This window comes from Colobus angolensis, unplaced genomic scaffold (assembly GCF_000951035.1).
Source record: "Colobus angolensis palliatus isolate OR3802 unplaced genomic scaffold, Cang.pa_1.0 Scaffold175, whole genome shotgun sequence".
Taxonomy (NCBI): domain Eukaryota; kingdom Metazoa; phylum Chordata; class Mammalia; order Primates; family Cercopithecidae; genus Colobus; species Colobus angolensis.
The window spans coordinates 4,717,365-4,735,564 of NW_012114877.1; the positions used below are offsets into that span (position 1 = coordinate 4,717,365).

Sequence of the window (18,200 nt, forward strand, 5' to 3'; positions counted from 1 at the left end):
AAATGGATCTTAAACTTCCTTAAAAAAATTTTTTTTGATAATGAAAGAATATTTATTTCCATGTTGTGCTCAGGCCTGAGCTAAAGTACATTAAGACATGGAATGATGTCACTCAGGGATATGTAACCAGACAATGTACAGGACTGAGATGAATAAGTGCTGGTGGTGGTAGAGAGGGTTGCATCAGTAATTCATGTAGAAGGAACCAGGCAGACAGTAAAACAAAAATTTGCAGAACACACCAAGTGATCAAATCTCACATCTTCAGGATAGGCAAACTTGATTGCTGGATTAAGAACCTTAGAGGTCAATTAAGGGGGGCAGTGGTGGCGTTTTCTCAGCTTAGATTGTCCTCTGATACGTATATTTCAGCCTATACATCTACTTGCCAGCACTGTACATTTAATTTCATGAGAAACGAAGTCCTCAATTAAGGGAAGGGAATCGCTTTGACCAGATCTTATGGCTCAGATTTGGCAGGTTGGCAAGACCTTAAAGTCTCCATGACCAAAGTTAGAGAGAGGCTCTATATGCTAGAAGCAGTAACTAGTCACTGCATGTGGTCTGGGCCTTAATCCTCTGCAGGGAGACTGACTACAGCACCTGGCTTTTCAGACTCTACTTAGGAATTCCACCATAATTAAAAGATGTATAAACTTGACCTACATCCTCCAACTCAAATAACTCAAAGGGCCCAGGACCCTTCCCCATAGAGCCTAAAGCCCAATATCCTTCCCTCAAGGAATACCAGTAGTGTTCAAGTTTAGCTTTGTTACAGAAAATGAGTCACAACAGATTTCTCAGTTTGTGACACTAGTCACCTTGAAGAACACCTCTAAATGCATGAACTCATTGAGACTGGGTTCATGCCTTTAAGAGACAGAGTCTCACTCTGCCACCTAGGATGGAGTGCAGTGGCATGATCATAGCTCACCACAGCCTTAACTCCCGGGCTCAAGCAGTCCTATCATATCAGCCTTCTGATTAGCTAGGCCTACAGGCATGAATCACCAGGCCGGGCTAATTATTTTTTGTAGAGACAGGGTCTCACTATGTTGCTCAGGCTGATATCGACTTATATCCTCAAGTGATCTTCTGCCTCAGGTTCCCAAAGCGTTGGGATTACAGGTTGTGAGCCACCATGCCCAGCCCCTGCCTACATTTTCAATATTCCACTCAACAAATAACATTGAGACTTCCTGGGTCTGGAAAGTAAAAAAAAAAGCTAAGTACTAGGTAGAATTAAGCAAGTATGTAAGTGATGTTTCAGAAGTAACCTGTTTCTGTTTCAAGTAAGGCCTACATCAATGCCCTAACTCAAACAAGGACAGACAATAGTTAATTAGTTTTTATTTCATAATCATAAACCTAACTCTGCAATCCAGCTAGGTATGGAAGGGGACGAAGAAAACATGGAACCCAAAGGGAACTGCAGTGGAAGCACAAAGATTCTAGGATACTTCCAGCAAATGGGGTGGAGGGGTGCTCTCCTGAACTACAGAAGGAATGGTCTGGTGGTTAAGGTAAAACGCAAGTCAAACTTATCAGAGCTGTCCACAGTCATCTATGGTGGTCTTCTTGCTGGTCTTGGCATTCCTGGATCCAAAGAGCTCCATGGCCTCCACAATATTCATGCCTTCTTTCACCTTGCCAAAGACTACATGCTTGCCATCCAACCACCCCGTCTTGGCAGCGCAGGCGAAAAACTGGGAATAGTTTGTATTGTGTCCCGAATTTGCCATGGACAAGATACAAGATACCTGTATGCTTTAGGATAATGTTCTCATTTTCAAATTTCTCCCCGTAGATGGACTTGCCACCAGTGCCATTACAGTGTGTGAAGTCACCACCCTGACACATAAACCCTGGAATAATTCTGTGAAAGCAGGGACCCTTATAACCAAATCCTTTCTCTTCAGTGCTCAGAGCACAAATGTTTTCTGCTGTCTTTGGAATCTTTTCTGCAAACAGCTCAAAGCAGACGTGGTCCAAGGGCTCGCTGCCGACAGCAACGTCGAAGAACATGGTGGGGTTGTCCATGGCTGATAGTACCAGGACTCCTGGTGACAGTAGCCTCTGCAAAGCTGGTCATAGAAATTTGAAAGTTTCTCCTAGATGTATGTTTTAGCTACTTATTTTTATATTAAATGGTAAATTCTTGACTGTAGGTACCTTGTCTTAATCCCCTTCGTTTTTATTTTTTTCCGTCCCCAGGGCAGCCATGTTTGCTTTTACGGATTGTGTAGTACACAGCTCTAAAGAGTGTCTGGGGTTGAGCAGTGCACATCTATCTCACTGTAGAGGGAAGCCCGGACTGTCACAATAAACTACAGGCAGCAAGTCTTTTCATTTATTTGCTGGGTTAAAATGATTCCCATAAGTTCCCTCTAAAATTACCGACAGATTTTCGGTGGGAAGAATGCACTGGAGACAGGCATTAAACACTAGTCCAGGTTAATATTTGCATTGAATGCCTCTCTTATATCTTTTAGCATACATTAAAACGGACTCTAGTCTTGTTCTAGTAAAACCCACGACTGAGTGAACCAAGGACGAGACTGCCAGCTGGTCGTGCACACTCTGGAGGGTGCCAGGAGGCTGGCTTCATCCATGTTGCAATGTTTCCTAAGGAATATCTTACGTCTAGAGGTTATGGTGTCTCACATCTTTGTCCCCAGTTATCTACCTTGTGTGTACCTTGCATTCCTTCGTTTTCAGAATGCAGAATTGAACTTGGCTTTGAAGTAAAACAATACTGGTTTTTGAGTGATCCAGCAGCTGTTATACTTTGGTGGGAGTTTTCTTCTCCACCCAAATCTTGTTTTCCGTTTTTCTCTCCATCACTTTCTCTTCTACCCCCACCTCTTCCAGCTTACTCTACCCAATTACCATACCAGAAACAATTCTTGTCTATCTCCTTTCCCAAAGAGATGCTTCCTTTATTCAACTGCTTAAGTAAGTAAAACAAAGTTTCCCTTTCCCCTGAACCACCTGCTCAAAATACAAGCGGGAGACCAATTATAACCCAGGAGACAAATCCCCTTTGAACAGCTGATCCAGGGAATGGATTTGGAGGCTTATCTTCGGTCTGAGTCACAGGGTCACACCAGGGTCATCCCTAGAGCAAATTGTCCCCTTGGCTTCCACTGAGCTTACCCTGAAATGTGCACACTGGGTCTCTTTCCTCATGGATTATGAAGCTGTTTGGTGAAGGCTGCTCATTTGATGTACTAATCAGCATCTTGACATAACACATGGGAAGAGTTTAAACGTTTGCTTTTGTACTGCAAGGCTTCTAGGGTACTTTCTAATTAGGTCCTTGTAATCACAGACAAAAGCCTGTGACTGTAAATCTGAAAAAAATGACTTCCAAAGCATAGGGCAGTGCTCCTCAGACTTTCATGTGTATACACATCATCCAGGTATGTCATTTAAATGCAGGTTTTAATTCCCTAGGTCTGAGGCATGGCCTAAGATTCTGCATTCTAACAAGGTTTCAGGTGAGGCTGATGCTGTGGTCTGCTGGACTGCACTTTGAGGAGACCCTACTTGATGGACAGTCAGCCAGGAAACTTTCAGTCTGAGGCATAATTAGTGAAACTTCATATTCCTTAACTACTGCCCAAGGGCCTTGAATGGTAGATGCACCTGTGTATGGTAGATGCACCTGACAGTGATAACCTGACTTCAGCATACCCTGAGAATGACCCTGCATGATAGATGCACACAAATGTGTATTTGGAGTTCTGACCTAAGGAATTCAGAAGTTGCCAACCTGGAGATTCATTCCTTATCCATGAGGAATGTCTGAGCCCCTCACCCATGCCAAGGAACACAGGCTGTACAGGAGATCAAAGCTCTGTGTTTTGGGTTAAATGAAGGTTACCAGTTGGAGGTTGTTAGGAGGAGGGTGCTAAGTGAAAACGCTATTTCAACTGCATGCTGCTTACAAGCGGCTCTCCTGCCTTGCCCTTGCCCGCTGCCACTGGGGAGAGCAGTTCCGTGTAGCCCACTGTCACTGAACCATCCTTATATGTAAGTAAGTTTCCCTCAATAAACCCCATGTCTGCTTTGCTGGCTCTGGGTCTCTTGTTCCGGCTCTTGAAGCTGGTGCATTCCCTATTGGAGCTGAGAGGGGTCTGGCGTGATTGATTTCCTCTGTACAACTGCCCAAACTTCACTGAGCATTCTTATTTTTGCCCGCTTTCTCTGGTTCAAATGTTTTATTGTTGTAGTCATCATTTGAATGATACTTATTTGTTTACATGCCTGCCTCCTAGACTCTGAGCATGTAGGGATAAGACAGCCAATTCTTATTCATCTTTGGATCAAGGGCACCTAGAACAGTATGTGGTAAAACACACACACACACACACACACACACAGAGTAGGCACTCAACAAATACTAGATAAAAGACAAACTGATAGATCAAATTCATAAAATTAAAACCTATCCATTCCAAACATCATAAACAGGATACAAAGGCAAATGATAAACTGAGAAAGATATTTGCAGTGTATTAAGATCTCTTATGAGTTGTTACAGTTTGAGTTGGGTCTGTCAAAAGATATGTCACAGTCCTAACCTCCAGTACCTCAGAATGGGAACTTACTTGGAAATAGAGTCATTGCAGAAATAATTAGTTAAGCTGCGGAGTAGGGAGGGCTCTTAATCCAATATGACTGGTGTCATAAAAGGAGGAGACATGGACATACAGGGAGAACCTCATGTATGAATGGAAGCAGAGATTCAACTGATGCAGCCACAGGCTGTGGAACACCTGGGGCTGCCAGAAACTGGAAGAGGCGAGGAAGGATCCTCCCTAGAGACCTCAGCGAGCGTGTGTACTGCCAATGCTTTGATTTTGCACTTGCTGTCTCTAGAATGCTGAGAATACATTTCTGTTGTTTTAAGCCACCTAGTTTGTGGTATTTTGTTACAGCAGCCCTAGTAAACTGACACATAAGCAACAAGAAAAAGAATGATCTAGTAGCAAAGGGGGCAAAGAACCCAATCATAGGTAGTGCACAAACAAATGCAAATTGCTCATAAACAAACAACGTTCAAGGGCTAGTAATCAAAGCAATGCAAAATGAACACGACATTGAAATGCTCTTTTTATCTTATTATATTTATTATTTTAATTAGGAAAAAATACAGTGTTGTGAGTTTAGGACAACCAGGCCCTCTTCTGTGCTTGAGCCACTAGTAGCTGTTGATATTACCTCCAAATATATCTTAAGTTGTTCCACTTCTCTCCATGTCTTCTGCCATTGCTTCCTTCTAAGATACCATTTGTCATTGTCATTGACTTTTTAAAAATTTTATTATACTTTAATTCTGGGATACATGTGCAGAACGTGCAGGCTTGTTACACAGGTATATATGTGCCATGGTGGTTTGCTGCACTCATCGACCCATCATCTATATTAGCTATTTCTCCTAATGCTATCCCTCCCCTGTTCCCCCACCCCCTGACAAGCCCTGGTGTGTGATGTTCCCCTCCCTGTGTTCATGCGTTCATGTGTTCTCATTGTTTAACTCCCACTTATGAGTGAGAACACACAGTGTTTGGTTTTCTGTTCTTGTGTTAGTTTGCTGAGAATGATGGTTTCCAGCTTCATCCATGTCCCTACAGAGGACATGAACTCATCCTTTCTTTGGCTGCATAGTATTCCATGGTGTATATGTGCCACATTTTCTTTATCCAGTCTATCATTGATGGGCATTTGGGTTGGTTCCAAGTCTTTGCTATTGTGAATAGTGCCGCAATAAACATACGTGTGCATGTGCCTTTATAGTAGAATGATTTATAACCCTTTGGGTATATACCCAGTAATGGGATTGCTGGGTCAAATGGTATTTCTGGTTCTAGATCCTTGAGGAATTGCCACACTGTCTTCCACAACGGTTGAACTAATTTACAGTCCCACCAACAGTGTAAAAAGCATTCCTATTTCTCCACATCCTCTCCAGCATCTGTTGTTTCCTAACTTTTTAATGATCGCCATTCTAACTGGCATGAGATGGTATCTCACTGTGGTTTTGATTTGCATTTCGCTAATGACCGGTTATGATGAGCTTTTTGTCACATGTTTGTTGGCTGCATAAATGTCTCCTTTTGAGAAGTGTCTGTTCATATCCTTTGCCCACTTTTTGATGGGATTGTTTGTTTTTTTCTTGTAAATTGGTGTAAGTTCTTTGTAGATTCTGAATATTAACCCTTTGTCAGATGGAATAAGGACTTAAACATAAGACAATAAAACCATAAAACCATAAAAACCCTAGAAGAAAACCTAGGTAATGCCATTCAGGATATAGGCCTGGGCAAAGACTTCATGACTAAAACACCAAAAGCAATGGCAACAAAAGCCAAAATTGACAAATGGGATCTAATTAAACTAAAGAGCTTCTGCACAGCAAAAGAAACTACCATCAGAGTGAACAGGCAACCTACTGAATGGGAGAAAATTTTTGTCATTGACTTTCTAGACAACTGAATTAATCTAAATGGTGTTGTTACTTACCTTGCTTAGAGCTGCCAGAAGGAATCACTTAAAAAACATTAGTCAGACCACATGACTCCTCTGCTTAAAACCCTTCAGTGACAGCTTTCATTGCAGTTAGTGTGGTCCCTGCCAAGCTCCCGCTTTCTCCATCAATGAGCTTTGGATCCATGGCTTCTTTCAGTTCCTTTGTGGAGCTCTTCTTGTGGGGCCAGCACACATTGCTAGTCCCTCCCTGAGAATGCTTGTCCTGCGACTCTTTACCTTCTAATCTTAGCTTCAATGTCCCAGTGGAACTTCCTTGGTATTCCTCCTCGGGCCCTGCCTAAGTGAGGTCACTGTATTATATTTTCTCATGGTACTTTGTTGGTTTTGCTCATGATTTATTATTGTCATGAATATTGGGTTTTTGCTTATTGTCTCTCTCCCTATCTAGATTATAAACTTTATAAAGGCAAGGACTGTATTTATGTTGTCCTCCAGCTGTAACTCAGACTTGGGTATAGAAGCAAACAGATAATAGGCAATCAATGTATATTTGCTGACCGAATAAATGGAGATTAACTTGGCAAAAAAGATCAAAAGTCTTAGAAATGTTGATATCCTTTCAATCAGTAATCCCATTTCTAGGAATGTATTTTAAGAAAATAATTAGAGATGTGTGTCAAGACTAGTCACATTGCAACTTAAATAACAGTAAAATAAATTTTAGCAATATATTGGGAACAAAAATAAATACCTAAAAAGACCAGTATAATAAATTATGATTTGTACATTCAAAGAAATATCAGATAGATAATCAAAGTGGTATTGTAGAAATATATTCGTTGACATATAGTTTCAGTGAGCATATATTTTTGTAAAAATAAAATATATATGTTTTTATATTGTTCTCTAATGCATAGAATAATATTTAGAAAACTATATACCAAAATATTAATTGTGGCTCCTTTTAAAATTATTTAAACTTATTTAAACATGGTATTATATGTATTTTTAAAACATTCCATAAAAAGGATATTTCTTGTGTTATTAGAAGAATAAAAGTTTTTTTGAGTGAATGAGAGTTACTTGGAATGTTTGGTCTGAATGTGAAATCTTCATTCCTACAAAAAATAAAATAACTGATATAATCAAAAAGATACTTTCTAAATTTCAGATGCTGTCATTCACTTCCACACAAGCTTATGCTGTGAAGGAAGACATCCGTCTGTAGTTAAATCCCAGGTCATCACTGTTTTCCATGGTTGAAAGTTTATTCTGTATTTTTTTGTTGGATAAACTCTTTCTTTTATGTTGGAGTTTTTTTCATCTTAGGTTTTGGGTGAGAATTGAATGTAGAAATCTGCAGTTTCTCCTGTCAAAGAAATTTCAATACTTTGGTAGGCATCCAAACAACACATTCTACCATATAGACCAAATATTGTGTCAAAAATGGGCTCTGGATCAACTTTATGAAAACATATTGGATGGATTTTATAATCTGAAAAGTTTCAGAGATAAAATTATATCTAATCTTATATCTTCATTTCCTGATATGTCTTTACATTAGGAAGCCCTTAGGTTCTCTGGAGACCTTTGTTCTAACTTGGCAGAGGTGACCTGTGTTACTTCTTTATTTTCTCCTTGGACGTGGCTCCTTGGTTTTCATAGCCATGTGCAAATACAATATTGGTTTGTTTCCAGTCTCCAGATTCGACTGTGTTACACTATTTTTCACCAGAAAGAACAAGTTAAGGGAACACATTAGTTTGTGTATTTACTTATGTACACAGACACATACACACACAAAATTTTTGTATCAACAATGAGTCAATGACAATATAACATTGGGCAATTTTTAATCAATCTCCTGCAGATAATGAAGCTATATCTATTTTAAAAAGTGGTACACACTCTCTCTTTCCTTTCTCAGAGTCTGAAATGTTATTACTTGAGGGAGTGGGGGAAGGAAGAGGGAATGATTTAGGAGAAATGAGGCAGGGTATGGGAGTGAATGGGTAAGGAGAAAATTCTTAGAGACACTTCCAAGTTCAAACTAAAAAACCAGATTAATAAAATAATTACTGCCCTTCCATGGCCCCTCTTTTGTATACTCACAGCACTTACTCATGTGGGTAGGTATCATTGCTCACCCTGTTGCTATGGTAAACTCCACTTCCAGTACTAAAGACGTGTGTGACTGCTAGACCTCAATGTCCTCAATTACATCTCTGTGAGAATCAAATGTGATATTATAACACTCTTGGCATGGTGGCTTGTAGATATTAACAACTGTTGCTATGTTGTGCTTCTATGTCTATCTTAATCAGGGGTTGTGTCTATTTTTCTGCATCTTCCTGGGTATCTAGCAAAGTAATCAGAGCATTACAGATGCTCAATGAGTATTCAAACAATTGAAAAGAAATTTTCCGAGCACAGTGGCTCATGCCTATAATCCCAGCACCTTGGGAGGTCAAGGCAAGTGGATCCCTTGTATTCATAAGTTTGAGACTAACCTGGGCAATGTGGCGAAACCCCGTCCCTATACGAAATACAAAAATTAGCTGGGTGTGGTGGGGCATGCCTGTAGTTTCAGCTATTTGGGAGGCTGAAGTGGGAGGATGGCTGGAACCCAAGAGGCAGAGGTTGCAGAGAGCCGAGATCGTGCCACTGCACTCCAGCCTCGGCAATGGAGCCAGACCTTGTCTTTAAAAAATGAATAAATAAAAGAAATGCATAAAGCTCCTGTTTTCACTAAAATGCATTCGAATCTAGGCTAACTCTATAGGAAATTACAACTTTTAATTTTCCAGTTAACATTTTTTGGGGATGTGGTTGAATGCAAAAAGAATGAACACCCTCTGGATTTTTTTTCCACATGACTCATTTAATCATTTTCTTTCTATTTAAATGAAGGAAAACATTTAACTTTTACACATTTTGACTTCTGTATTAGATAATTTTCACATTGCTATAAAGAATACCTGACACTGGGTAATTTATGAAGAAAAGAGGTTTAATTGATTCACAGTTCCACATGACTGGGGAGGCCTCAGGAAACTTACAATCATGGTGGAAGGTGAAAGGGAAGCAAGTACATCTTACATGGTGGCAGGAGACAGCCAGCATGAGGGGAGAGCTGCCAAACACTTTAAAAACCGTCAGATCTCGTGAGAGCTCACTCACTATCATGAGAACAGCATGGGGGAAACCGTCTCCATGACCCAATCACCTCCCACCAGGTCCCTCCCTTGAGATGTGGAGATTACAATTGGAGATGAGATTTGGGTGGGTACACAGAGTCCAAACATACCAACTTCAATCTTTCATTATTCATGTCTCTTCTTAACTGTTAACCCCAGATTCCAGTAAGTTTTATAATAGTGATTATGTCTCAGATTTTCTGGTTTAAATATTTAGTTTCTTTCTACTTTATTTTGATCTCCTCCTCCTCCTTTTTCTTTTAAAATAAGGACACAGCTAACCTAATGATTTTGCAATTCAGTATTCCCTACCCAGGACTGACTACATAAATTCTAGGTGTAGTGCAAAATAAAAATGCAGGGTCCCTTGTTCCAATTATCAAGAATTTTAAAGACAGCAACAGCAGAGCATTGATCCAAGTGTGGGTCCTTCTGAGCCCAGGGCCCTGTGAGACTGCATAAGTTGTAGGCCCATGAAGTGGGTCTGTGCAGTGGGTCCTGTCCATAGCAAGGACATTGTCTTTGTACAGGGCAGTGATTAAGAGTGTAGATTCTAGAGTCATTAGATCTGGATTTAAATCCTTGCTTTGCTAATTACTAGCTGAAAGGCCACGGGCAAGTTACTTATTTTCTCTGGGCTTTAGTTTCTTCACCTGTGGAATGGGGAAAATAATATCACCAAACCGTATTAAGTGAGCTAATATATATGTAAAGTGCTCTGGCATAGTATTGTTTAATAAATGTTTGCCATGTGTTTGTGCACACATGTGTGCATGTGTGTGTGTGTGTGTGTGTGTGTGCGTGTGCGTATGCGTGTGTGTGTGTGTGTATTGCCCTTCATTGGCTGATTGCCTATAGGCATAGCATTCACATCTTTGAGAATTGAAGCTGCATCATTTTTCTTTCTCCTCATTCATTTATTGAAACAGCTTTTGTGTGTGTATCACAGTTGTTAAGAGTTATCCTGCTCCTTCTCAATCCCAAGAATTTCAAATGATACAGGAAATCTTCATAATTTGTAACCACAGGTAAAAGTCAAATGCTCTAATTTGCCTGCATCTTGAAACAGTATGGGCTAAAGACACCAGAACAGCTTGGCCTGTTTTCCGTTTCTTGCTCCATTACCTGGTCTGTGTGGCATCACACAAAGTACTTCCCTCTGCTCTCTTTCCATTGCACAATGTATGCCATGTAACATGTTTGGTTATGTTTACAAAACACTTTCCCTTATGTTTTCCCTATCCTTATTCCAACCACCTGAGGCAGCGAATAGTATCCCGATGTCTTAAGTGACAAGAAAAGGCCCAGGGATCTACATCCTGATCTTTTTGATATGATATTTATTTAGTTACAGGTGCTATAAAAACAGACAGATCAAGGTAATAATCATGTCTCCAAAACCAGGCCGGTGACAAAGAGTGGGTCTGACCAACTCCAAATTGAACCCATTTGGAAGAGGGCTTTCCCGAAGGGAGAAATGCCCCATGGCTCATTGGAAGTGAATACAGACTTGTCAGGAATATGGCCTTGAGCATCTGCCAGTGGTGCTGAGAAGACAGAGGTCAGGGACAAAATCCTAAGTCAGAATGAAGTCTGTGCCATTTAGTTGCTGATTGACCAAGTCCTTCCCTGGGCCTTTTCTTGTCACTTAAGGCATCGGGATACTATTCCCTGCCTCAGGTGGTTGGAATAAGGATAGGGAAAACATAAGGGAAAGTGTTTTGTAAACATAACCAAAGCTCCTATACTCTGTCACGATCTCGAGGAACAGCTGAGGAATATATGTCTGGCTGGTGAACAAAAATCAGTGCTTATTATGATTCTTCTTTCAGGAGTCCCAGGGTCTAGAAATTTGCATATAAAGGAAACTAGTGACTTTGTGATACAGAATATTTATACCATGAAACAAAAGCTGGTGCTCTGTAGTCAGATAGACTTGGATTCTGGTCCCTATCCAGTCATTTACCAATTGGCGTCTTTGTGTAAATTGCATAAACGCTGTTAATCTCAGCTTTCTCTTTGGTTAAATGGAACGAATAACAGTGACTTACGTGGTCATAGGATTGTCATTTTACAATTAAATGAGATAATGCAAGGCCAACCACTTGGTGCTGTGGAATTGCAGTTTGCAGACCACATTTTGAGTGGAATAGACTAAATTACATACAGTGACAGAGGCAAGTTACAGTTTGTTATGACCAGCCCAGCAAGCATTTTTCCAGGAACGATTTGGAACAATCCCACCACCCGTGGAACACTTACTTTGGCTCACAGAGTCAAAGAGAATCTTTTAACTTTATTCCTTTACAAAACAAATTAATAATCAGTAGCCATGGATCATTTCCAAGGGGGCCTTTAAACACTTCTTGAAAAAGAACTTGGCATGGCTTTAGGCAGTTTTATGAAGGTTTTAGCTGCATTTTAACCTATAAAAGCCGACTTATCAATCTATGAAAACCACATTCAAGTTAGATACATTTCAAAAATAACTGAGGTCAGAAGTAGCTCTTCTAATTTTCTTGGGCCATTACAGCATTGGATTATGAAAGAAAATTGTGATTGTGAAATTGAGGCCTTCTCCGGGTTTATTCTGAAGACAGCCAAGCTCGATCTTTATGACCATGGCCTCAAAGCAGTTGAAGCTATTCTGTTCTGATAGTTAATGTTGTGGTACTTTCTTCAGATCCCCCTTTCAGGACTGGGGGCTCATCCTCTCAACTGCCAAGAGCATGTTCACAGCTGGGCTTGTCCTGGGGAATGGCTCACTAAAGGAAGAGAGCAGCCTTGACAAGGTCATGCCCATCCAATGATGGTTGGGGAGGAGGGGTAGAGGGGGAAGAACTCAGCTCCTTACCTGTATTTGGGACAACACTGAAGGGCTCCAGAGCCCCTCAAGGGATCTGTTGAAACCTTTATTGTAACTGCATCTCTGTTCAGTGTTACTCTCTGTCCAACCTGCTTTCTATAGATACTGTTTGTGTTACTCCCAATAAACCCCTTACATAGGGAACCTGACCTAAGATATTTCTCTAGGATTACCTTCTGAGACTTCAGTAACCTAAGACCAGTGGTCTCAGCTCAGGATTATTTGTCCCCTAGGGCACATTAGGTAAAGTCTGGAGATATTTTTGGTTGTCACAAATAGGGTGGCAGTGGGGAGAGGCATCTAGTGGGTAGAGGCCAGGGATGCTGCTAAACATTCTACAATGCACGGGACAGCCCCGAAATGGCTTGGCTCTGTGTTGCCACCCAAATCTCATGTCGATTGTATTCCCAGTGTTGGGGTGGGGTCCTGGTAGAAGGTGATTGGACCATGGGGGCAGATTTCCCCTTGCTCTTCCTGTGATAGTGAGTGAATTTTCACGAGATCTGGTTGCTTAAAGGTGTGTAGCACATCCTCCTTCACTCTCTCTTCCTCCTGCTCCAGCCATGTAGGACTTGCCAGCTTCCCCTTCACCTTCTGCCATGATTGTAAGTTTTCCGAGGCCTCCCCAGCCATGCTTCCTGTACAGCTTGTATAACCATGAGCCCATTAAACCAATTTTCTTTATAAATTACCCAGTCTTAAGTAGTTCTTTATAGCAATGTAAGAACAGACTAATACAAGCCCCCACAACAAATAACTATCCACCGCAAAATGTAATAGGGTAGAGGTTGAGAACCCTGGATTATATATGTTTTGATCATGGCTCTTTATATCCAAGTATAAGAAGGAAGATGGAAAATAAGTGTTGTAATTCAAATTATCAAATCGTGCTTAAGGTGAGAAGAAAACCTATGCATGATCTCCAGCTTCCCTCCCCCAGCCTCATTTCTTCTTTCCATGTGGCTGTTGACTCCAGATACCAGTTTGCTCAAAAAATGCCCACTGTGGTAAGTCCCCAGAACTTCTCCTATTACCAATTACAACAGACAACACTGGAAAATATGAAGCAGCACTTCTCATTAATAGCGTTTCTTTACTTCCTTTTTGTTCGTTTGTTTTTAGAGACAGGGTCTGGCTCTGTTGCCCAGGCTGGAGTGCAGTGGTGCAATCATGGCTCACTGCAGACTCAAACTCCTGGGCTCAAGCGATCCTCCCACCTCAGCCTCCCAAGGAGCTATGACTAAAGGTGTGTGCCACCATGCCTGACTAATTTTTATGTTAATTTTTGTAGAGACAAGTTCGCCCTATGTTGCTCAGGCTGGGATAGTGTTTTTTAAATGAAGTTTTTCCTCTGCCAATCTGCTTCTGCTACCCCATCCCCTTATTTCCACATCAATAATGACTCTATTCTCTTATTTCTTTTTGGGAAGGAATTTTTCATTAACTAAGAAATAGCTGATTTGCTCCTCGACTTATTGCTGGGAGGTCTCATGCTTTCATGAACTGGAGCTATTTCTTGACCCAAATCAGGCCAGACTGAGTTTGCGTTACAAATGTGCCACATTCAGCAAATAGTTTGACATTGCAGACTGTGCTGTGCCTTTGAAGGCCAATGCTGACTCCCTGAGGAATCAAAGCCTTCACCCCAGTGAGGGCCAGGCACCTGGTGACTTCTGCATACTCCTCCTCTCCCATTTGTTCAGTAATGAGACACATTTGGGGGCTTAGACTACGGTTTCCTGAATTGTTTTCATTCAGAGGGTGAGATGGTGGAAAAGTATGTGGTGGCAGAAAATAAATGATGAGTTCTTTTTTGGATATGTCAAGTATAAGATACCTATTAGCCATTAAGTAGAGAAAGCGGGTGAGAGGAAATGAGAGGTCAGGGACACGGAGAAAATCTGATTGACATTGAACTGCCTATGGGATAGAAGGAAAACTAGTAGATTGTAGGGTTAAGGACAAAAAGGGGAAAGTATTTTAAGAAGAAGGAGCTGGTCAGCCGTGTCTAATGTTGAAGAGAAGTTTTAGTAAAGTGGGAACAGAGAAGGGAAGTTAGATTCTCAAACTCAGAAAATTAAATGAGAAAGGAACAGGCAGCTAGGACACCCACCTGGCGATGGTAAGAGTTTGTGCCTTGGCTGCAGTACATGGATTAATAACAGTCTGCTGAAATGATCCGTAAAGGTAACTTTGAACACCCTCTGCCACTGTCCCCTGCCTTCTCTTCCTTCATCTCACCCCAAATTGCAAGGCCCTGAGCTTTTCATCATTACAAGAGTGTTTAATGCCCTCTCCTAACTAATCAAGAGGATTCCCCCAAATGAAACAAAGGGAGAGGTGATAGAACCATGGCCTTGAGCGATTTGTGCTCATGGTCCCTTGAGTTGCCTCCTTTCCACACCACGCCCTCACTACATTGGGTATGGGCAGAGCTGTTAGATATGGCGGAGCAGCAAAGCATTGGTATAAAGCCACTTTAGCTTTTTGAGCCTTGGTTTATGTTAAGGGAGAGTTTGGGACTGGAGGATCTTTCAGGCCCCTTCAGGCTCCAATATTGCATAGATCTGAAGTGGTTCCATTTCATTTACCAGCAGTGAAAAGCAGCATGCACTCAGCTGTTCTGTCAGTTTAGTCAAAGCAACACATTTCCCCTTCTTGAATTTACCTTCAACAGAGGGGGAAATGTAGGCTGCATTATTCCCAGCATGTAGAAGCTCTGTTTGAGATTCTTAGTATTGCAGGGTACATTTACTTTTTGCTAATGATCCCTGAAGCTGACTGGTTTCAATCATGTGATTCCAGCAAAGCACAGGCACTCTGATTTGTAATAATGACACCGTGAAATCAATATCAAAAAACCTTGGGCTATATGAAACTGCTACTACTCAGTGAATCATACTATGCAATATTTCCTGAAAGATAATGGGTTTCAAAACCAAACATAAATCTTCAGTGACATGTTGGCTATTTGTCATGTTTTCTGGTGGTGGAATTACAGCAGCTTCAATAAAATCCATTTGGTGGTTGGGTTTTAGATTAATATCTGATACAATCATGGTCTTCGGACCACAAGAAGTAAAGCTTACGGGGAGGGAAGCAAGTTTGCAATTATTCTAGGGTTCTAGTACCCCTTGTGCCAAATGTTGGCACAGAAATTGCTCAAAAATTACAAAAAAGCAATATAATGTGGGACTTTGAATACTAAGCACTGTAAAGTGATACTGTATTCTTGAAATAGTAAACATGACTTCCATATGTGGCTAAGTGTGCCCAAGACTGCCAACTGTAATGCAAAGCAAATTGATTCGCAACTGTTGTGTTCTTACCACTTGAACTCCTGGCTTTCCATTTGAATCCTTGACACAAACTAATTAACTCTACACTTTTCTCGACTTAGCAGAAATATTCCCCCCATGACAAGGAAAATGAAATTGATTTTCTGATTAAATGACTTCAGTTAGTCCTTCTGAGTTAATATTGCTTCCCTGTGACAGATGAGTCAACAACATTTATTGAGCACCCACTGGGCAGAAAGTATTTACAAGGTGTTACATGAATCTATAAGAACAATAACTTTCTGGCCTTCCTAACCCATCCATGTTTGGAATTAAGCAGCTATTTCTGTCTAGATTCCAGGCTGACACCTAATTCTCTCAATATTGTGGAGAAAGGGAAGGTTGTCTTGACAACAGTGTGGAAAAAATCAACTTGAAAAATGTATTTAACCTAAAACTGTAGTCTTAGCAATTGAATGTGGATGCAAGTTCTCTTGGTAATTTAGGCCAGTATCAGGATGGATACCTCTTTTTAAAAAAAAGAATAAAATGATAGGTAACATAGTCACAGGTTACAAAAACTAGGAAAGTACAAAGGATACACAGTAAAAAGCCTCCATCCCATCCCAGTCCCTCAGGTGCCACTTCCAGTCCCCATAGGTATCCACGGTCCCCAGTTTTCTTTTATGTCCTTCTAGAGATATGAAGTGCATAAACAAGCAAAAACATAAAGAATGTTTGTTTTTTATTTTAATATGAATAGTGGCACACTGTATATATACATTTTCCAAATAATAATATTTCTTGGAGATTCTTGCATAACAGCACAAAGAGAAATGTCCCTGTTCTTTTTTTTTTTTTTTTTTTTTTGAGACGGAGTCTCGCTCTGTGGCCCAGGCTGGAGTGCAGTGGCCAGATCTCAGCTCACTGCAAGCTCCGCCTCCTGGCTTTACGCCATTCTCCTGCCTCAGCCTCCCAAGTAGCTGGGACTACAGGCGCCCGCCACCTCGCCCAGCTAGTTTTTTGTATTTTTTTAGTAGAGACGGGGTTTCACCGTGTTAGCCAGGAAGGTCTCGATCTCCTGACCTCGTGATCCGCCCGTCTCAGCCTCCCAAAGTGCTGGGATTACAGGCTTGAGCCACCGCGCCCGGCCATCCCTGTTCTTTTTAATGATCCCCTAGTATTCCATTGCATGGATGTACCATGATTTATTTAACTTGTTCTCTATTGACGGATTTGTTTCCTGCCTTGGTTTTTACAAGTAAAGTGCAATGGATAACTGCATAAATGTCACCTTTCTTATACATTGGCCTAGCAATAGGGGAATACATTACTAGAATTGGGATCACTGAGTCGAAAGGTATGCAACATGTATTTAGCGGATAAATGGAAAGATGAATGCATGGACAGATGGAGGATGACTTGATGTAGATGACTTAGTTGACTTAGTGTCATTTTAATTTACATCTCTCTTATCAAAAGTATACTTGAGGCTGGGTGCAGTGTTCATGCCTGTAATCCCAGCACATTGGGAAGCCAAGGTGGGCAGATCACTTGAGGTCAGGAGTTCGAGACCAGCCTGACCAATGTAGTAAAACCCCCTCTCTACTAAAAATACAAAAATTAGCTTGGCATTGTGGCGTGCACTGTAATCCCAGCTACTTGGGAGTCTGAGGCAGGAGAATTGTTTAACCTGGGAGGTGGAGGTTGCAGTGAGCTGAGATCACGCCACTGCACTCCAGCCTAGGCAACAGAGTGAGACTCCATTTCAAGAGAAAAAAAAAAGTATACTTGAACATTGTGTCATGTTTCATGTCTTCATGGGAGGCAGTTTCCCTAAAAATTGCAAATGGAACTATCATATGATCCAACAATTCCAATTCTGGATATATTCACACATTTTCAATTTTGATAAACACTGACAAGTTGCCCTCCGCAGGGGCTGTATTAATTTATTTTCCACCAACAATGTATGAGAATACCTATTTCTTCATATCCACCCTAACATAGCTGTAATAACATAGCATATTAAAAGTATGTCAGCCATGGTCGGGCGCAGTGGCTCACACCTATAATCCCAGCACTTTGGGAGGCCGAGGCGGGTGGATCACCCGAGGTCAGGAGTTCGAGACCAACCTGACCAAAAAGGTGAAACCCCATCTCTACCAAAAATGCAAAAGTTAGCTGGGCGTGGTGGCAGGTGCCTGTAGTCACAGCTACTTGGGAGGCTGAGATAGAAGAATGACGTGAACCCGGGAGGCAGAGGTTGGAATGAGCCGAGATCATGCCACTGCACTCCAGCCTGGGCGACAGAGCAAGACTCTGTCTCAAAAAAAAAAAAAAAGAGGTATGTCAGCCTTTTTT

General features: G+C 41.2%; 1 pseudogene; it reads right to left on the reverse strand.

The window, feature by feature from the left end:
- Positions 1–1,544: 1,544 nt before the first annotated feature.
- Positions 1,545–2,040, reverse strand: LOC105509397 (annotated as a pseudogene).
- Positions 2,041–18,200: the final 16,160 nt, after the last annotated feature.